This window comes from Callorhinus ursinus, unplaced genomic scaffold (assembly GCF_003265705.2).
Source record: "Callorhinus ursinus isolate GAN/ISIS: 27379988/994484 unplaced genomic scaffold, GSC_fseal_2.0 scaffold10, whole genome shotgun sequence".
Taxonomy (NCBI): Eukaryota; Metazoa; Chordata; class Mammalia; order Carnivora; family Otariidae; genus Callorhinus; species Callorhinus ursinus.
In genome coordinates this window covers 20,067,508-20,087,262 of record NW_027397072.1, presented here as the reverse complement: position 1 = coordinate 20,087,262, position 19,755 = coordinate 20,067,508, and the positions used below count along the sequence as shown (strand labels likewise).

The window sequence follows — 19,755 nt, the reverse complement described above, 5'->3', positions numbered from 1 at the left end:
CTAAAACAATATATATTACCTACCCCTAAAGTAGAGACATTATTAAAATTTCTCCTTTAATTGTCCCAAGGTCCACCATTCAACATTACAAATTCCTTTTACAAATAAAAAATAAAAATCCCAGTTAGACCGACACACAAAACAATTCCTCTTCACCTCAGTGACTCCAAGCAAGGCCTACCAGTTCCGGTGCTCACTCACCTCTCTAAAGCAAGCCAATTCTACTACGGCAAAACATTCATTGCTCACCAAGTATTTCTTGCCCACATTTCCTAGACCCTCAAGTAGACCCTCCGTGACTACTACTGACCAATGGATTGACTACTACCGACCAACGGATTGCATAAGAAGAAGGATTAGGGTCACTTCAGGGCCAAAGGCACAGTAACCGAAGAGATTCCATGTTCCAGATAGTGCACCAAACATACTTTATTATTTTAACTACAGACCCCTTTTTTCATGTTCCAGGAGACTACGTTATAAGTTTATATTCCATATACTACAAATCTAATTCAAATTCCACTTCCTCCAGGAAGCCTACCCAGACCATGCCAGCCTCCTAGCATCATTATTAACATACTATGTATGCATACGATGGGTAAGGCATTACGAAAGCACTGTGGTACTGACATAGAACTAGTATAATAAATGCTCTTCCCTCTATAATTTACAATGTGGTTGCTGTAACAGGACACATGTAAAAAGAGAAATAAGTATACATGATAATAAATTTCAAGTGAGTGCTAAAAATAGTAAGTGCTACAGGAGTTTCCACATATCTCAGTTAGCAAGTAACTAGACAGTTATATATACCCATATGACATCTTTTCTATGATTTTTTTAATTCGTGTATGATTTAAAGCAAATGAGACTCCCTTATGGAGATTACAATCTCCTTGAAGGGCAGGAACCCTAAGATATAGTAACTTCCTGGCTCCCCAAAGCACCATCAATCAATAAGTATGCAATAAAAGTATAGCTTTTATTGAGAAGAATGGGCTGAGAAATTAAAACAGAAGTATAGGAATCCCCAAGACATTAGGAATTTGTGTCTCGAAGATGACAAAGGAGAGAGAGGAAGCAAGACAAGTTTTTCTGTTATCCATGGCAGGTAGAACTCTACACTGGAGAACAATGACTCACCAGGCTTCCCCAGACTTTTGAACATAGCCCATGACAGCCAACTTCTTGTGCTGTAGGACTACATGGTCTCCAGGCAATATGTGATTTCCAATTCAATTTCCCAACTTCCCTGAAACCAGTAAAGAGAATCCCTAGATAATATGTACAAGTAATCCAGGCACACATTAAAAAAAAAAAAAGGTCTCTTTCTCGAAGTACATTAATAAGTAGCATTATGATTTAATCAATGTGATTTGTCAAATATTTTACTAGGTGTATGCAGAGGACACACACTGCAGAAGACAAAATATAAAACATAATCCCCTTTTGCCATTCTCATACCCTAATTTGGGAGATAGGACACATGAAAACAAAAAATTCCACACAGTACAAGGCAGTAAAGTGTCAAATGAATAACAAGGAAAATAAATATTAAAAGAGTTCATAGAAGGAAGAGATTACTTTCAAATTTCATATTCTGAACAATTCACAAGCAAGGTGGAATCTCAGCTGAGCTTTAAAGGATAAGTACAATTTCAAGAGGCGTAGAGTAAGATAAGGGAGAACATTCCAGGCAAAGGACTATGTAAAGCAGTAGAAACAGAGAAGCCAAAGGGATGTTTAAGGAGCAGTAAACTGACCATTTATTTCGAACAGTTTACTAGGGGAGAATAGTGGGAAATGAGACCAGAAATGCAGGTTGGTGCCAGACACTGGAAAGCTTTAAATGCTAGGCTAAGTAACAATTTTATCTTGACAGTAATGAAGACCCTTTGAAGGTTTTTAAGCAAATAACACAATGAAAATAAAAATTAGGATGATCACCCCAAAACAAAATTTAGGACAGACTTAAAAAGGAACTCACTGGGGAGAGTGAGACCACCTTGGACACCATCACAATAATTAGGCCTAAATCAGAACGATGACAGTGAGGAGAAAAAGGAACAGATCTAAGCAGCTGATCAAACTTGGAAAGTATTTCTAGCATATGTCAAATCAGACCCTAAGGACTCCAGAAAGCTGAGATTCAAATGCTAGAAAGAAAGAGTTTAAAAGCACAACAACTGTGAATTCCAGCCTACCCAGCAGGGTCTCCCTACACCTGAACTGATACTGGGCTCTGCCACACCTATATGCATTCCCATCCCCACACACCTACAAAAGATCCACTCTTTTCGATTGGGGTTTAGGAGGGCAGAGGTGGGAAATGATATATAAGAGCAGCCAAGTGATGAAGGCCAGGTAGTTGTGCAACAAATAGAACTCAAACATCTGTAAGAGCCAAAGGCAGTGTAATCACATCTATTGCAAAACGGAAAAATAGACTGCAAATCCAGTCATACTGCAGGCTTGAGTAATGACATCAGATATATCCATTAAACTTGGCAAGAGGGTAAGACTGAATGAATGGAGTTATTGAGGTCCCGGTCCTTAACAACAGAGGTTTTAACCTTTGGGGAGGTCATGAACCCTTTTGGGAATTTGGTAAAAGCTATAGACCCTCTCCCCAGAGAAATGCACACACTCACAAAATTTTGCGTATAATCTCAGAGTATGCACAGACCCTCTAAAGCCTATCTAGAGACTCTTAGTCTATGAATCCCATGGGGTCTTAGTTAAGAACCCCCACTAGAAAACACTGATAACCATTCATCATATACTCCACGGTTTAAAAGTTTTTGAATAGGGAGCCATATATGTACATTTATTTACAATTTATATACAGTACACACCAGATCAATAAATTATGTACCTTGTAAAGCACACACAAAAAATGGAAATTTAACAGAATGACATTTCTTATAATAAACAATTCTAAAGCATTTATATTATTTATGACACAGTTTTGTGCTATTCCTGATAAACACAATTATTAATACCACTGTTTTTGGTGAGAGTACTGTGATTGAACATGGTTTGTTATTTTTTAATTTTGCTTTCATATTTTGTAATATGGCAACTTGAGGTCTGGTTCTAAATTTCAGTTCATTTTAATAGTAAATAACTATTTTATTTGATTTTAATGACTATCATAGTCAAAATATATATATTTCACAAAGATGGGTAAAACCAAATGAAAGAACTGCATCACCTCCTGCACTGTATAAAACATGATATGATATTCAATTTTCAATCCCATTGACCATTTATGCAAAGGTTTTTGCTAAAGTTCAGCTAGTGCATTTCCATATTTCCTGATGACAACCAGTTGTTCTTCCTAATAAATCAAATGGTATTGCTTTTTTATATTTTCAAGAGAAAGGCACAAAATCACTAAAATGCCTAATTTTACAAGGTTTTTATACAGGTTAGAAAATTTTGTTTCCTAAGTTCAAATGTTTGTATAAAAATATTCTTAAAGTTACACACATCATTTTCAGCAATTAAACCCAATAATGATGGAAATAGTTCTAAATATTCATTTTCAATAACTTCTGTCTATAACATTGAATTTTATTTTGTTCTGAAAGGTAGTTACTTTGTGAGTCACTCTTAAGAACTTACCATCATGCCAAAGGGACAGATAAAGTAAGTGTGCTTATTTTTCACAAATATCTGCTGGGCAGCATACTACTCACAGCAACTTGTCACAGAAAATGTCAGCAAATTTAGAACCTCTGTGTTTTTGTGAAAGAAAAATGAGGAAGTCACCTTTTAGTTTGACAATTCTTAAGACCTTTGCCTTAATGACCAGTTAATCTCTATGAAATATTATACAAAAGATCTGCATGGTGACTCCCTACGGCAATACAAAGTATGTTAAGAGACTACTATTTAAAGTAACAAATTTGAAAATCCAGTTACCCAGGCCCCTGTAAACTGTAAAACATCACAACAGACTGGGAAAAAAAAAAAAAAGAACTTCCTTACATATCTCTAACATTTCTCCCATTTCCCAGATAATTCTATGTCAACTGTACTGTGGACACCATGGTTCTAACTGTGCCTGGCTCTCAAGGGTCAAAGCGCCCTATCTGTACCCTCCAACCAACTTCCCTAGCAAGCTAGCAAAGTTTAAAGGAGTTATCTTTAAAGGTACTCTAATTATATTGTCTCCATCTCTGAATTACTACCAGTTTGGCAAAAGACACAAATGCAGCACATTCTGTGACACCAGTTGTCTTCAACACTGTTCCCTCAGTGTAATGTTGGCTAGCAGTTCAGTCAAATAATAGGGCTAGAACAAGGTCCAAGACTCTTCATGACATATCCTGCCTTAAATCCTTTTTTGGAACATGGCAGGGCATAAATAAATCAGTAAAATAAATCATGAACTATATTGAGAGCCAGGGACTTTCAACTTACATGACCAACCTCACTTATACAGAGAAATACACTTATATTTTTACAAGGAGATGACATTTTTACACTTAAAAAACAAGTCCACTGTATAAATGCCAAATGATAATACTCTATTTAAAAAAAACAGCTACTGCTTAAAAAAAAAAAAGTATAAGCCAGTGAAAAAGATTTTGTACTAACTCCTATCAAAAAAAAAACACATAATCTGTTCTCAAATATACATAAAAACGAGTGAATAAGTTCCTAGTGTGGTAAGCCTTACATATGGAATCATTTCAAAAACTATGAAAATATAAAATTTGGGGTGTAAAACCTGCCAAAAAAAATCTATGTAAATTTGGAAAACTGACATTTCTCATAGATCTCATCCAGATCTGCATACTTCACTGTTCCCCACCACCTCCCTCCATTAAAATCCTGCAACGTCTTGCTACTGCACCTACAGCATCTGGTTCCCTCCTCCTTCTTCAGCTGGTGCCACCCTCCTCCTTGCACTTTCCCCTTTCATTACTCCTAAAAAATCCCAAGCTTTTCTGTCCTTTCATCTTTGCTATTTAATCTTCCTTAATATACTGTTCTCCTCACCCTCACTCATACACAAATCATCCCCTGCCTTCAATGTTCTGGTCCACCCAGAGCCCTGCATGAAACCTCCCCTGATCACTCTCAAATGAGAATAATTGCTCCCTCTCCTGAATCCTCAAAGTACTATTTCATACCTCTCTCATAGCACTCATCACATTCAATCAGTATTATACGTATTTGTGTGTTCGTCTTTTCACCTCTCTTAGGTCATAATCTCCTTAAGAACAGGATTTGTATCTTATCTTTTAACTTCCCTATCTTTTAACAACACAGCACCTTGAACAAAGTAGGTACTTCTATAACTATGTCTTGAATGAATGAGTGGCTACTTAGAAATTCAATTACAGACTTCCTGTACCACCTGGAATGGAGAGGGAGTTATGAGACAACAAGCAACTTTTCCCCGATTTTCTCCAAACAAACTCACCAAAGTAAAGCCAGTATTACACATACAGGTGCTTTCAAAAAGCACGGATGTTTCATCCTTCACCTATCTGGTCAAATATGGTGTAATATCTTATATACACTCACATAGATTATCTTCCATTAAACAATCAAATCTATATTTGATAATAAAAGCATGTAAATATTTTAACCATATAGGTAAACTAAAAATTTAAGATGTACTATATTAAAGCTATCAGAATGAGATCAACCATTCAAAGCACAAGCAGAGGGGCGCCTGGGTGGCACTCAGTTAAGTGCCCGACTCTTGATCTCAGCTCAAATCTTGATCTCAGGGTCTGAGTTCAAGCCCGACACTGGGCCCCACGCCCAGCGTGGAGCCTACATTTAAAAAAAAAAAAAGTACAAGTGGAAACACAGAGAATGACCAAGCAATTTATTCCAAATGGAAAAAAAAAAAAAAACCACCTGAGCTTTAGCTATTTAAATGCTAACGAAACTTGAGAGGCAGAATTTTATTGCTAAGAATCCAAAACCAACCATTCAAAGATAAGCTTACCTAGAGAGAAGCACCAAAGAATCAACATTACTGAAGTACAAAGGTGAGATGAGAAACAGCACAAAAATCTTAAAGTGACACTATCATTAAGCAACTGGTATATATGGGCTCCTGAGTCATCAGAAAGCAAGGAGATTACAGGAGTCTCCACTGCACATGTAAGGAACAGAGAAAGCCCAGAAAGGAAAGGAGGGCTACAATGTGGCCAACTGTGGCAAACACTCTTGGAGAGAAGCCAGTCTAAACGTATGCCTGTGACAGAGCACCTGACTGCCGCACTTGGTTAAGCCTCAGACTCCTGATTTAGGCTCAGGTCATGGTCTTGGGGTAGTGAGATCGAGCACCTGGGAGTCGGCTTCAGACTGCGCATGCCCTACGTAAACAAATACATAAAATATGTTTTTAAATACATAAAGGGCTGCCTGTGATTTCAGGTCAGAAGACCCTGACTCAAATGTCATCAATAATACCTACAAGCTGTGCAATCTTACACCAACCGCTTAGCCACCCTGAGCCTTGTTTCCTCGTTTATAAAATGTAACATGCAAAACAAGCACAGTACCTGAGTACAGTGTGTCTCGGAGACAGCACTCAATAAATATTTGCTGACTCTGAATAAGGGCCATACAAGAAAAGCAGACATTTCTCTCGAGGCAGTTTTGTAGTTTTTGAGAGAACAGCCTTAAGTAATTCCTGATTAATACTTTACTGCAATATTTGACAGTCAATTTTTGGCCAAAAAATAAAAATACTCCTTTCCTCCTCGCTTACACATTACTTAAAAGCTTACTAAAATTCTTAAAATTTTAAATCTTTGTAATAACTTTCAAATACTAAAACAAAACAAAACCTCTCATAAGGAAGACTGGAAGCCAAATACCTGGGTTCTTGCCTAAGTAATGCCACTAAATACGTGACCCATGAGAATTACTGTATTTGCCTGGCCTTAGTCTTCTCATCTGTAATATTAAGGAGATTGTGCTAAATTACCATTAAGGCCCCTTTAAGTAGTGTGGTTCTAATCGGGTGATGGGCATTAAGGAGGGCACTTGATGTAATGAGCACTGGGTATAATATGCAACTGATGAATCACTAAATTCTACCCCTGAAACTACCAATACAGTATATGTTAACTCAATGAACCTAAATTAAAAAAAATTTTAATACATTATTTTTTTAAAAATTGTGTGGTTCGGGGCGCCTGGGTGGCTCAGTTGGTTAAGCGACTGCCTTCGGCTCAGGTCATGATCCTGGAGTCCCAGGATCGAGTCCCGCATCGGGCTCCCTGCTCGGCGAGGAGTCTGCTTCTCCCTCTGACCCTCTTCCCTCTCATGCTCTCTATCTCTCATTCTCTCTCTCTCTCAAATAAATAAGTAAAATCTTAAAAAAAAAAAAAGAAAAAAAGAAAGAAATTTAAAAAAAAAAAAAAATTGTGTGGTTCATGCCCTCTCAAGGACTGTTCCAACCTAATTAGGAAACAATTCAACATACAATTTTAAAAAAAAGGATTCCTTTCCAAAAGAAAGAAAAAGAAAAAAGAAATAAGAAATTTAGTATATTGAAAAAACTGAGCAACTGATGCTAAGGGAGTGATAAAAATCACGCTTTCTAGAGAACAGACCTACTCTGACCCTGTTTTTGAAGGTAAAGCGATAAAGGAAAAGGAAACAATTTAAATAAAGAAAATGAAACATATAAAATCAAAGCAAGATATGTATAGGTGATTATAACACTTTCTTCACTTGTGTAGCACTTTACAGTTTACAAAGAATTTCTACACATGCATCTGCAGCAAATTTTCTGGAATGAGAAATATAAGTACTGCTTAAATTATTTACATTTGATAAATTTGCCCACAGAAAGTCTCTGCTACAAACAATAACATAAAAAACCATTTCGGAAAGGAATTTTTTAAGCATTTCTGTGTAGGATGAATTAGGCAAATGCATGCAGGCAAACAGCTATAAACCTACAAATCATAGAATTTAGCACAAGGAAAAAATGTGAAGTCAGTCCAATATGCTGATTTAATGATAAAGAAACTCAGGCCCCCAGAATCAATGTGACTCTCTTCACTCCATGTGCAAAATGACAGGAGGACCAGATTGAAGAACCAGAAATAAAGGGGGAAATCCAAATTGCAGAAAGAAGAATCAGAATTTGGTGATGGATTAGATAGTGGTGTGTTTTGGTAATGTTAGTGTAAGAAAACATTATTAAAGTCTTACTTTGTGCCAATCATTATGCTAGACCTATTTTGTTATTTAATAATTTAAAGATCATAACAATATGAGGGGTAAGTACATTATTCCGATTTTACACATGAAAACCCAGGGTTTAGTATGGTTACATAACTAGCCCAAGGTTCTATCTATTAAGTATCTGGAAAAGCCAGGACATCATCCCTTTCTGAAGTCAAACCGCCATTTCCAAAAGAAACCTAAAACTTGCCTCAAAAGTATAAGCTAGAAGAGCAAAGTTAAAGTATCACGCTGGAAACGGTGGACACCGCAGTATTGTTAGAATTCTGGTCCTGTTTATAGTTGTATTTTGCCTCTTCGCCTGCACCTAATGCTATCAGTCTTATCTGTCTGTTCCCAATGGTCGGGTCCAGGAGGTCTCAGTAAAGCTAAACTTCCCGGCTCTCCACACTAAAACATCCACGGGGAGAGATTAGATCAAAATATATGTAAGATTAGGGTGACTAGAGGGTGATTAATTTCAAGTCCTACACAACTCAAGTGACTATAGCTTCTGTTTTGGCATAAGCTATTTATCTTCAAAATATGATAACTATACTAAGCTTTTCTAAAAGCCTGTCACTTCAAGGAGCCTCAAAAATACTGTGCTGCAGATGGGGGTATGGGGGAGGAAGCATGGATACAACAACCCACTCTGCTTGCACCTCCGGATTGGATTTATATGTTGATGTCAGTGTTTTGTAATAATTTCTCTTCTTCAACCACATATCCTGTGGAAATATAAAATAACCATTTTTCTATATTCCAAATATCTATAATCCAAATGCTGTACACCCATAAAACATTGTCCAGAACTACAGAAAAATTCCCGCACCTCTTTAAGCAACCAAGTACAGTACCCAGTTGCCATTAGGCCATTTTATGACCTCTAACCCCATATGTTGAGAGAAAGGTACAAAGTCTAGCTAAAATATAAAGAAGGGAGAAGGAAAGGCTTGAAATGACTAGACCTCATCTCAAAGAAAAGAGGTCAGAGGCCACAGGGCCCATTCTCGGTGAACAATGACCAAAGGCTAAACTAGTGGTTAACCGAGGAAAGAAGCAACAAGGAAGTCCTTTCCTATACAGTCTAGTCTGTCCCAGTGGGTAGGAAAGTTGTACACCATGATAAGAAATTTGTGCAGCTCTGAAGCCCAGACCCGATTCAACTCCTGGATGGCATGAATTTTCACCCAGTCCCACACTCCCATCTGTGCCTGGTATTTGCAGGTAATGTAAAAAAGGAGCCCAGCACGTGGTTTTGGGCCTCTGCCAGGAAAGCAGTTGATGGCCCTCTGAGAATTCTTGTGATTATCCTATGTAGAGGGCAAAAACCACTACCAAGATAATAATGAGCATCCTAGGGATCTCCTCCCATGCCCCGAGACTTACAGGTAGTGTGTGCTTATACTGGCCTCCTATTCTTGCCCTAAAATGAAAGCTATGTCATGCCATAGGGTTTAAGGCCAACTAACTCCAAAAGATATGCCACATTATATTCAAACAATGTGGAGCCCATGGAGGATGAGGCAAAAAAAGAAAAACTAAAGTAAGGAACAGAGGTAGTCTCTCTCTAAGAGAGGGTATATAAAATTGACGACAACAAAGAAGGGAGGGCTAAAAGTCTTTGAAAAACAATTAGAAATCACACTGTGATATATAATCCAAGAGAGAAAAGATTTTCAAGGAATGTCCAATATCCTCTCTCCCACACTCCACCTTTCAGCACCTCTACACCACCCTCATCACTTACTCAACATTTAGTCCTGGTGAAGACCAGTCATTGAATTAGCAGGATCAATAGTACATGCAGAGAACATTCCATCCTGAGAACATCTTTAAATTATTTAGGCTTGTTTACCACCCTTCCCTATAGAGTAGAAGCATGAAATGTTGCCAGCACTTTCACAATATATACCAGTCAGCACCATAGCAACCCAATCCTCTGCCCACCAAAAGATTAACACATACACACAAAACAGGAAATTCAACAAAAATTAAATTTGACCCTAGACTCCCTCAACAGTTAAATGTCTTAAGTAGTAGCAGTATCTTTATATCACACCCACTTCATGCTACCCTTACAGCTTCCTGGCATAAGCAAATTCTTGGGATTATACAAACTGCTGCTTCTGTTTCCAGCCCAGATTTCTAGAAATGAAACCCTAGAATTGAGGGAGAAAGAAAAACAAATGTTGGCAGAAAGAGGGAGGAAAATGCATTGTCTATATAATCCCAGTTTAAGTGGAACAATCACCATTAGTTCCATCAAGCACTTTTTTTCAATAAAACCACTTACCCAAAAATGCAGATCTAAAATACTCCCTTGGCTTAAACCACACAAAAAGCAATTTAATAGACACAATCCTACAGATTTTCTCAGAAAGAAATGAGGAAGAGATTTTGACAAACTATGTCAAATTCAAGTTTTGCACCTTAAAACTCAAACTTCCTTGTGAGTTAAATAAATGTAATAAATAAGCAGTGCAAAATGTCTACAAAAATCAAACCAAACACCTGTTCTTATAAGCAACACCCCTCCATTTTCTCTCCAAACCATGCATTTCCCTATTCAGGTCCCCTTTTTGATCCACTGCTCCCAAAGCATGAAGTCTGAGTAAGAAATGGAGGGAAAACGTTTCAGATGCTAGATCACAAAACCAAATTAGACCTTTCCACAAAGTACAGGAGATAAAATAGAAACACATCCAAATTGTATCTAGTTTATGACAAATAGCTCACGGAATGACCATTTATTAAGCTGAATCAAACCCCACTACTACCTTTCACCCAAAACTATTTCTAGTTCAAGAGCCAAAAGACCCAAGCAAATACTTTCTTTTCACATTATGCTCAACATGAAGAAATCTGACCCCCTTCCTACTACATCATAGCTTCTGTGAAACAAGCTGAGAGGCCCCTTTGGCCAACTTTTTTTTTCTTTTCTTTTTTTTGAGCCTAACCTCCAACCAATTCCAGAAGAAGACACAAACCTCAAACAAATTTAACCCTTGATATCCATCCCTTCAGCAGCACAGCGAGCTCCACCACAGCAATGTTTTACACAGACACTTGAAGATTCCTTAATCACTTAAGTGTAAGCCTCAGCCCTCACAAATCATAGCCACAGAGATTACTCTTGGCATCAACAGAGGGTGCTGGGGCTGCAATTCGCTCAAGAACACTTCATTCACCATCTTCATACTCGACATTAAAAATCTGCCCTCTCAAAAGAAAAAAAAAGAAATGTCACCTTCTCCACAAGGACACCTGCCTCTTCGACGTTTCTACAGTGAACGAGGAGAGCCAAGCATGAAAGGCTAAAAGATCCTCCAGCTTAAAGTTTTCCTCCCCAACAAACTCTGCAGCCAAAGCACCGTGGACTGTCCTTGTCACACACACAGGCTTTACTGTCAAACCTTCTGTCTCCCTCTAACATCGTCAGTGTCTTGACCATGGGGGTGACTGCTTTAAAAAGAAGCAAAACGAACAAAACAAAACCCACAGCTGGGTAGTAAGGACTAGGGACCCTGGTGTCCGGTTTCTCCGTTTCTTCCGAGACACCAGAGGGCGGCTCGAGTTCTGCCGCTGACCATTAACCAGTCCCACCTCCCGATCGTCCAGTCAACACGTCGGCTCCCCCTCTTAGGTCCTTTCAGCAGACTCCTAGGAAGGGGACCAAACCCTAGCCCTACAGCAAAATCTCACTTATCCATCCCCTTCTACCTCCGAAAGCCCTCGCCGGGAGAAGATAAAAACAAGTGAGCCGGGGTAAACAGAAGCGCCGTCGAAGGCTGCGCTTACGGAAAGGCACGCCATGGTCATCCCCATTTCGCAGTCCGGGCAAGCGAGACTCGGAGAGGCTGCCCGGCTTGCCAAGGTCACCGCGCGCGCCGGGGCCGAGGGGCGCCCGCGCCGACTTCCGGCTCCCCCTCTCGGCGGCGGGGAGCGCCGGCGGGCTGGGGGCGCCGCTCCCCACGCCCGGCCGGCGGCCGCGAGCCTCGCGCACCCTCCGCGGATGCTCGCCCAGTCGGCGCTAACTAGGGCAACTGGGAAAAGGGGCCGCGAAGTCCCTGCTGCAGCAATTTCCTCCGCGGGCGCAGCCCCCAGCTGGCGCCCGTGACAGCTGCGACCTCCGCCCCCTCCAGCCGCGCGAGGCAGAGGGAGAACTCGGGGAAAGTGGGAGGGGGACGGAACCGAGAGAAAGGAGAGCGGGGGGCGGAGGGGCGCCAGCTGCTCCCCGCCCCCTAGGGCCTCGGCGGCCGCGCGGCTCGTGACAGCTGCACCCACCGGGAGGCTCGGCGCCCGCCGCCCGCCACTCACCTGCCGCCGCGGCCGCCTCTGGGCCGCGCTGACGGGTGCCGCGCTCGCCGGGACCGAGGCGGCGCCGCCGCGGCCTCCGCCGCTCCCCGGGCCGGGAGCCCGCCGCCGCCGCCGCCGCCGCGGCTCTCCGGCCCCCTCCTCCGGAGCAGGGGTCCCCCCGCAGGGGGATGCGAAAGAACCAGGCGCAGGCTCCGCTCGAGGGAGCAGCAGGGAACCGGGCGGCCGAGGCGCTCGAGGCCGCGGTCCAGCCGTCTGAGGGGAGGGCTCGGCGGATCGCGTCAGACTCCCGCTCGCTTGGCCTGAAGAACAGGCATTTCAGCCGCTCTCCGCGGCCGCCATGTTCTCCTCCTCCTCCTCGGCCGCCGCCGCCGCTGCCGCCGCCGCCGCCGCCGCCGCCGCCACCGCCCCCCGCTCGCGGCCCCGCCCCCTCCGCGCCCCGCCCCGCCCCGCCCCGCCCCGCTTGCTCGCTCGTTTCCCCGCCCCCCCCCCTGCGCCCCGGCCCTTAGGCCCTGGGGTCCGGCCGGGCCGCGGCGACCCGCGCCCACCAGCTCCGACGGCGCGCCCGGGCAGCGTGCTCCCCGCCCGCCCGGCCGCGGAGAGAGGAGTAGCCCCGCGCCCTCTGCCGGCCGCCCGCCCCAGAGAGGGCTGCCGCGGTCCCGCCCCGGCCCGCGTCCTAACGAAGTGTGGGAAAGGAGGCCCCAACTCTTCCCCTCCCCTCGGGGCGTTCCTCCGACTGCTGCCGGGAAGCCGCCTAGAGCCCCAGGGTGCTTTCAGCTAGGCCGCCCGGCCTGCAGCCTCCCGCCGCGCTATCTTTTGGAGAAGGTGGTGGTGCAGCGGCTCGAGAGGCCCTGCACACCCGGGAGGAGTCGGTTCTGGGCCTGGCCCTCCACTAATCTGTTATATTACTTTGAGAGAGACACATCCCGCGGGCCTCTTTTTTTTTTTTTATTCTGTAAAATTGGGAGGTGGTTGCCTAGATGATTTCACAGACTGTTAGACAAGGGAAAAGAAAGATCATATAACCCCCTTCGTTTTACAGATGAAAAGATCTGACTGACACGTCTGGCTCTGCAATTCTATGAATTACCCAAAATGTCTGTCATTGACAGAGATTTCCCCTCAAGGGGGCCCACACCTTTTTCTACCCGCTTTTTTTTATTCTATAATGGAAGTACTATTTCCAAAAGTGGCGTGTTTCTTGTCACTGGAGGAATCAAACAGCTGCTGAACAGGCTTTCTGAGCCGTGATGGCCTTATCTGGAAAGCATCCCTCATTCCAAAGGCTGGCAATATAATACCTATCTCTCTCCCCGGAATGTCCTAAGGATGAATGAGTCACTGGCTGCGGAAGTGCTTTGTAAAGCATACATCTCTCCTTCCATGCACTCTTTTTCCCAGTTAGCTGCTTTCACCTGTCCTGTCGCTGCAGTCTCACAACGTTATCTGCTGTTTCTCTTCCAGTGTTTTCTATCCTAGAGCAACCTCTATAAATCCTTAAACCCTTCCCACCCCTCCTAACTAAACCTGACTGCCTCGAAAACGCCATCCTCCCTGGCATCTCTCTGAGGCAGTGGGCAGCTTCTTCCAGAGGGAGGTACTCCATTCTGCCATTATCCACCGCCACGCCCACGATCACCCATCTTCTCTGTCCTGCTCATAAAGCAACCTTTCACCCACACCCCACGTTCACTCATTTATTCATTCATTTCTGTTCATTCAACTGATTCCTGTCAAAGACCTGTTACTGGCACCCCAGGTGCACTTCATTAAATCTTGCCCTCGCCTGGTTTCTCAGGACCTCTAACCACCAGCAGAGTCCCCATCCCCAATAATAGCTGGAAATACCCAGCACTATTCATCTCCACGTTCACCCTATTTGTCCCCTTTTGTAAGACCTACCTCCCAGTCTAGTCCAGTCCAGACTGTGTGAAGGTGCCCACAAATGAGCCACTTGGTTAGGTGATACTGTCTTCTGTGTTGGGGCTCTACTCTAGTTCCTGCTGATTGCCAAACCCAGCGGACATGTTAGTCCTCCCACGATGGGTCTTCTACAGTGCTGGATGGATACTGCAAACTCCTTTTTTTAAACTCCCCTCTTTTCTCTCTTTTACATCATTCTCCTTTCCCTCTACCTGTTTCTGACCTTCCCTGTACTAGCAGATTTCTTGGCTTCTCCTTTCTTACAAAGGCATAAAATGTTTGTAACCTCAAGATTTTATTTTATCCTCCTTTCCTCTCACTTAGATTGACTTCATCTGTTTCCACTGCTTCAACTGTTAATAACTCCTGCATCTCCTTCTTCTAGCCTCCCCCACCCACACACACACACACATACACTCTGAAGCTCAGTAGCTTAATTAACTTTAAAACATCCTCAGGACTCACAGTGCTGAGATGCCTGGGTGGCTCAGTCAGTTAAGCGTCAGCCTTCTGCTCAGGTCATGATCCAAAAATCCTGGGATCGAGCCCAGTGTCAGCTCCCTGCTCAGCGAGGAATCTACTTCTCCTTCTGCTTGCTGCTTCCCCAACTTGTGTGAGTTCTCTCTCTCTTTCTCGCTCACTCTCTCTCAAATAAACAAATAAAATCCAAAAAAGGACATGCAGTGCTGAGATTTGGTTGAATGATGAATGAAACTTAAGGCATTATTTATATTGCCATAACCATCCATAGATGCTAAGGAAAGAACTCTTTTTTCTAGGGTTAAACTCTTTCTTAAGACCCTTTGACTTTTTTCTTCTTCCTCTGCAAATCATAATCACTTCCCCAAACAGTTAAATCCACTTTTTTCTTTTTTTATTATTGTGCTAAAATACACATTACATAGAATTTACATCTTAGCTTACCTTCACATTGGTGTGCAGCCATTACCACCATCCATCCCCAGAACTCTTTTCATCTTGAAAAACTGAAACTCTATACCTATTAAAGAATAACTCTCCATTCTCTCCTCTCCTAGGCTCTGACAAACACTATTCTATTTTCTGTCTCTGTGATTTTGCTTACTGTAAGTACATCGTATAAGGGAATCATACAATATCTGTCTTTTTGTGTCTGGCTTATTTCACTTAGCATAATGTCCTTAAGGTTTATCCCTGTTGTAGCATTTTGCAGAATTTCCTCCCTTTTTAAGGCTAAATAATATTCTGCATTTTGCTTATCCATTCATCTGTGGATGGACACATTTTAGCTATTGTGAATAATGCTACAATGAACATGGGTATGCAAATATCTCTGAAACCCTGCTTTCAATTCTTTTGTGTATATACTCAGAAGTGGAATCGCTGGGTCATATGGTAATTCTATTTTTAATTTTTTTGGGAACCTCCATACTGATTTCCAAAGTGGCTACACCATTTTACATTCCCACCAACAGTGCACAAGTGTTCCAGTTTCTCCACATCCTTGCTCACATTTACTTTTTTTTTTTTTTTTCTTGTTGGTGTTGTTTTTAACAGCCATCCTAATGGATGTGAGGTGGTAGTTTTGATTTGCATTTCCCTAGTGACTAGTGATGTGGAGCATCTTTTCACAAGTTTACAACCCACTTTTATTTTTCCTAATTGGTCATCTCTTTTCCGGTTATTTTCAACACCTCTCTGGTTCCATCTACTTTTCCTAAATGGGCCCAATTACTTAATTCTAACTAACCCCTGAGGAACTATTAATACAGGGGCAAAAGATTTATAGTTAGATTTACTTCCTGAACCCCAGGGTGGCCTCTTGGAAATCCATTTGCTTTAGCTCCTTAAGTGAAAGTTCCTTTACTTCCAAGTACCAATGCCAATCAACAAGTAGGACTGACTCCAATTAAATGAAAGTACTTTGAAGAGATTTTTTAAATGAAAATGTAAGACATTTAACTTTTGTAGCCCAGATAGGTCTGATTTTAGACCAGGTCCTATTGACCTAGGTCCAAGATTTATAACATACTCAAGGATCTGTAATATACCTGTTGAATTTTCTCCAGAGCAAAATAAATTCCCAGTTCTATAAAACATTTGGCTAGTGTACATGAAATCACTCTAGTTTTTGAAGCAAGAACGGATTTAACTTTGACACTTTTTTTCAAATAGTTTTTTGTTTTGTAATAATGAAATTCATAAAATATTCAAACAATAAAGAAAAGTACAAAGAAGCAAAAAAACAAACAACCTCTATTGAGCCAGAGAAAAACATAGTGAATACCTTTCCACATATCGACTGCATATTTGCACATAAGTAAGTAAGGTATTCAATTTTACCTATAAAATCATACTATAAGTGCTCATCAATAATCTGGTATCTTTTACTATAAAATATATTTGCATCATTAAAATGGCTGAATATGCATGCATTGTATGTCTCTTTTGTCATTTAATTAACCAGTCCCTTACTGAAAAATGTTTACATTCTTTCTGGGTTTTTTGTTTGTGTGTTTATTTTTCAAATAATGCTATAATTCTAATGCATGCCTTGTGCCCAGTTTGAAAATTATTTTCTTAGGTTAAATTCCTAGATTAATTGCTAGCTCAAATTGCTGGCTTCATTTTTTTCTACTACACTTTTGCCAAACTGGCCTCCAAGAAAATTGTTCCAATCTACAGTCCTACCCATAGTGCATGAGCCCACCACTGCCCCACAAAATAAATGTTGTCAGTGTTCCTTTGAATAGTCTTTCATTTCCACATTTGCCTGAACTATAGACATTAAGACTATGTTTTGAGTTAGGGAGACCTGGGTTTGAAATGGCTCTGCCAACTTCCTAACTGTATGACCTTGAACAAACCACTTTAAATACCACCAGACCTCAGTGTCCTCATCTGTAAAATAGGATGCTAGCCAACAATTATGGCAAAGATTAAATGAAATAATGTACGCAAAGCACTCGGTAGAGTGTTCAGCATTTAGGATTGCGCATGAGAAAATAAAAACGAGCACACACGAAGAAGGTAAAAATCTTCCCGGCCATGCATGAGGCTGAAAGCACAGGCGCAGATAAACCAGCAGCACCGCAAACAGGATGCAGTGTCCCCTGAGGACATACCGCAGCTGTCAAGTGTTGTCATAGCTGCCTTCTTCCAGTGACTACTGCTTTCCTACTCACTGAGAACCTTTGCTCCTTACAATCATAGATATCAGAAACTTTGGTGTTTGTAATTATATCAATAAGAATGAAGCCTCCATCTCTTGCCTGGAGATTCAAAATCCTTTCCGACAGCGATGTCGTCTTGATTTACAACCTAGACATAGGGTTTTAGGTAAGGGGGGAGGGGTTTCTGGACAAACACCTCTACACTCCTATTGTTTCCAAAGCAACAGGACTCTGGGTCTACTTTGCAGTCCAAACTGGATGTTGACCCCCTTCATTTACTTAAACTTGCTCTATTTAAACTGGATCTAAACTCCGCTCAAGGCTAGTATCTTCTAGCCTGTAGTATTAAATAGGAGTAAGTATTACATAAACATAGGATTTCATCTGGAACATCTTGTAAATTTGTTTTTAACAATTTGAAAATATCATTTATTAAGTGAGCTATCATTAGGCAAATTGAATGGTTATGCTGTCACATGATAGTGATTTTTAAAATTTTCCTTCCTGTACAGTTAGCATACAGTGTTATGTTAGTTTCAGGTGTACAATATAGAGATTCAACAGTTCTGTATATGACTCAGTGCTCATCACAATAAGTGTACTCTTAGTCCCCTTAACCTATTTCACCCATCGCCCCTCCCCTCTGATAACCATCCATTTGTTCTCTATATTTAAGAGTCTGGTTTTTTGTCTCTTTTCTTTGTTCGTTTGTTTTATTTCTTAAATTCCACAGATGAGTAAAATCATACGGTCTTTGTCTTTCTCTGATGTATTTCACTTAGCATTATACCCTCTAGATCCATCCATGTTGTTGCAAATGACAAGATTTCACTTTTCTTTTTTAAGATTTATTTATTTATTTGAGAGAGAGTGAGCACAGAGGGAGAGGGAGACTCTCAGGCAGACTCCCCGCTGAACACAGAGCCTGAAGCAGGGCTCGGTCTCATGATCCAGAGATCATGATCTGATCCAAATTCAAGAGTCAAACGCTTAACCAACTGAGACACCCAGGCATCCCAAGATTTCACTGAGTAAAATTCCATTGTATATATACCCCATACAAATGATAGTGATTTTTAGTTTCTTTCAGTCTAACTTATTTGGGTAATAAAAATTTTTGCCCAGGAAGTACGTATTTTTTTTTTTAAGATTTTGTTTATTTAATTGAGAGAGAGAAAGAAAAAGAACACAAGTGGGGGGGAGGGGTAGAGGGAGAAGTAGACTCCCTGCTGAGGGAACCTGATGTGGGACTCGAACCCAGGACCCTGGGATCATGACCTGAGCCGAAGGCAGACACTTAACTGACTGAGCCACCCAGGCGCCCCAGAAGTAGGTATTTTTTAAGTCAAATACCTTTCATGTCCTAGAGTTCCGTTATCAAATAACAGGATTTCTGATCTCTTTGCCAGGTCTCATGGATTCATTACTGTAACTTTATTTCTATACATCATGCAGCAACTCTTGTCTAAAAGATGTTTAGGTTCTGCATTAGTTAGTTCCCTTTTCAGAGCTGTGTACTTAGCAACATCATCTTGTTCCCACCTGGTGGTGAATTCTCCAGTGATATATGCAGCTCCGATGTGTACTGGACCCCATGGCAATAGAAGCATAATCGTGTTTAAAAGACAATCTTGGGGGGGCACCTGGGTGGGTCAGTCATTAAGCATCTGCCTTCAGCTCAGGTCATGATCCCAGGGTCCTGGGATTGAGCCCCACGTTGGGATCCCTGCTCCATGAAAAGCCTGCTTCTCCCTCTCCCACTCCCCCCTGCTTGTGTTCCTGCTCTTGCTATCTCTCTCTCTCTGTCAAGTAAATAAATAAAATCTTTAAAATAAATAAATAAAAGACAATCTTGGGGCTCCTGGGTGGCTCAGTCGGTTAGGCGGCTGCCTTTAGCTCGGGTCATGATCCTGGGGTCCTAGGATTGAGTCCTGCATTGGGCTCCTTGCTCAGCGGGGAGCCTGCTTCTCCCTCTGTCTGCTGCTCCCTCTGCTTGTGTTCCCTCTCTCGATCTGATGAATAAATAAATAAAATCTTTTAAAATATATATATATATAAATAAAAGACAATCTTATTCTCTGGAATGACCACTTCACACTGTTAGTCTCCACAACCGTCCTGTTTCTGCTAAGGTGGACATTATCCA

At 41.7% G+C, this 19,755-nt stretch overlaps 1 protein-coding gene across 7 annotated transcripts in view; it reads right to left on the bottom strand.

Moving 5' to 3' along the window:
* NCOA1 (nuclear receptor coactivator 1) overlaps positions 1-12,920 on the bottom strand; it is a 243,317-nt gene extending 230,397 nt beyond the window's left edge. For 6 of the 7 annotated variants that reach the window (XM_073897063.1, XM_025867835.2, XM_073897065.1 and 3 more), the window contains exon 1: positions 12,538-12,918. The gene's annotated coding sequence lies outside the window, so the exon portion shown is untranslated. Of the gene's footprint in view, positions 1-12,537 lie in introns of all 7 variants that reach the window. The other variant, XM_025867841.2, reaches the window with a different exon arrangement.
* Between the last annotated feature and the right edge of the window lie 6,835 nt (positions 12,921-19,755).